The 2,500-nt window shown below is 58.7% G+C and overlaps 1 non-coding gene across 1 annotated transcript in view; it reads left to right on the forward strand.

Moving 5' to 3' along the window:
• Positions 1–1,611: 1,611 nt before the first annotated feature.
• Positions 1,612–2,500, forward strand: part of LOC124741095 — a 1,909-nt gene continuing 1,020 nt past the window's right edge. Inside the window, exon 1 of the ribosomal RNA XR_007009911.1 lies at positions 1,612–2,500. This exon is cut by the window's right edge and continues 1,020 nt beyond it. This is a non-coding gene — a ribosomal RNA (small subunit ribosomal RNA).

Raw genomic sequence — 2,500 nt, forward strand, 5'->3', positions numbered from 1 at the left:
GGCAGCAGGACGTACATGCCGCCCCTCCCCACGTCCCCACCTTGCCCCCTGCCTTCGCAAGCTGGTTGGTGAGAAGTTTGCATGTTCAATGCCCTTCGCATGCGACGTACTCAGGCTACGTTGTGGTGCGGCCTGTGTCAACTGTCCGCTGATGTCGTACGCGTGAACCACAATCTGTACTGCACATTCGTCCTTATGTACTGAATGATACATCGTGGCACATGTGTGACCGCACAACGACTGCGCCCAAAAACGGCGGACCATACAGTGCAAATATTGTGCACGCAGCTACGTGTCGTCTCCCTATGAGAGCTGGATTGCAGTGTGGTACGCCATAGAGACGTGTGGGAGGAACGGACGCCGTGGATGGCGATCAGCATGAGCTGTCTGTTGATGTATTCGGACCTAGTCGTCTCTCCTCACACACCGTGATGGCATGGTGCACCGCGTTCCATATCTGCGACATGCTACAGAGGCCGGTTGACAGTCGTTCGAGCAATGGACATCGCATACGTACGGGGGCCACCTTCCACGTATTGTCTAGGCGTGCACATTTTGTTGCGTGTATGTGGGCAGACGTAGTGTGGCGTGACACCTGACACAGGCATGCAATAATCGTTGAAGTTGCAAATGGCGATGGACGCCTGCGTTTTCTGGTGAAGTTACGCAAATGAACAAATGGTAACCTGTTGTGGTGCGGTTGTTCTCGCTAGGGGTGAATCGGTGATGGCGACGATAGGTTGAGGTACTAACCGGTTGTTCCAGCGATACCCACCATGCCGACGAAACTGAACGGCATCTGGGTGTGAAGCGATACGCGGCGGTGGCTGGGTGGGACCGTCCCCGGCCGGTGAGGGGGCGCCTCCCGGCGTGCTGGCCGCGCGGTGCGTGGGCGCACGCGCTACAGCCGGCTGGTGGGGGCGGCCAGTGGCAGGCGCGCCGGCCGACGGACGCGGCAGGCGTCGCAGCTGCGCGCCGGCGCACCCTGCGCGCGGCGCCGTGCGGCCAAAGTAGGTCCTCGCGGGCCCGGTGCGAAGCGCGGTGGACATCTTCAGTGTGCTGGTCCGATTGAGGACTGTGTGCGTTGAGGATGCGCCGCCGCCCGGCGCTCGGCGCCGCGACGCCGTCTGCTGCTCGGTCGCCCCAGCGGTTCTCGCTGGTGGTTTGTATCGCAGCTGTGCGGATGTGTTGGCGCGTGCGCTGTGCTGGGAGAGTTCGCTTCGGCACCCAAGTGGGGCTTTTGTCCTTCTGTGGCGCTGGCGTTGGAGCTGCCGGTCACCGTAGGTGGCGCGTGTTGTCTCCCGCCGGCAATGCCACGACAGCACGCTCCCGGGCCTCTGTCGGCAGCGGCAAGCTCAGTTGGGAGCACGGGTGGTCGCACCGAAAGCGTCTACTCGCCTAACTCCGGGCGATTGCGCCTCTCTCGAACCCGACCAAGTACTTGGGACGGCGCTGCGCGCCGCCGGGACCTGAGAGGGTTTCGAGGTGTATTGTGCAGGGGAGCTCAGCCTCCTCCTGTTTGCAGAATGATTGAGCGGACGCTTGCGTGTTCGCGCGGGCCCCCGGGACACACTCCCGGGCGGCCGGCTGCTCAGCTCTAGTTGACGCAGCTCCCTGGTTGATCCTGCCAGTAGTCATATGCTTGTCTCAAAGATTAAGCCATGCATGTCTCAGTACAAGCCGCATTAAGGTGAAACCGCGAATGGCTCATTAAATCAGTTATGGTTCCTTAGATCGTACCCACGTTACTTGGATAACTGTGGTAATTCTAGAGCTAATACATGCAAACAGAGTCCCGACCAGAGATGGAAGGGACGCTTTTATTAGATCAAAACCAATCGGTCGGCTCGTCCGGTCCGTTTGCCTTGGTGACTCTGAATAACTTTGGGCTGATCGCACGGTCCTCGTACCGGCGACGCATCTTTCAAATGTCTGCCTTATCAACTGTCGATGGTAGGTTCTGCGCCTACCATGGTTGTAACGGGTAACGGGGAATCAGGGTTCGATTCCGGAGAGGGAGCCTGAGAAACGGCTACCACATCCAAGGAAGGCAGCAGGCGCGCAAATTACCCACTCCCGGCACGGGGAGGTAGTGACGAAAAATAACGATACGGGACTCATCCGAGGCCCCGTAATCGGAATGAGTACACTTTAAATCCTTTAACGAGTATCTATTGGAGGGCAAGTCTGGTGCCAGCAGCCGCGGTAATTCCAGCTCCAATAGCGTATATTAAAGTTGTTGCGGTTAAAAAGCTCGTAGTTGGATTTGTGTCCCACGCTGTTGGTTCACCGCCCGTCGGTGTTTAACTGGCATGTATCGTGGGACGTCCTGCCGGTGGGGCGAGCTGAAGGCGTGCGACCGCCTCGTGCGTGCTCGTGCGTCCCGAGGCGGACCCCGTTGAAATCCTACCAGGGTGCTCTTTATTGAGTGTCTCGGTGGGCCGGCACGTTTACTTTGAACAAATTAGAGTGCTTAAAGCAGGCAAGCCCGCCTGAATAC

The sequence above is a fragment of the Schistocerca piceifrons genome, unplaced genomic scaffold, assembly GCF_021461385.2.
Source record: "Schistocerca piceifrons isolate TAMUIC-IGC-003096 unplaced genomic scaffold, iqSchPice1.1 HiC_scaffold_185, whole genome shotgun sequence".
In the NCBI taxonomy this organism is placed as follows: domain Eukaryota; kingdom Metazoa; phylum Arthropoda; class Insecta; order Orthoptera; family Acrididae; genus Schistocerca; species Schistocerca piceifrons.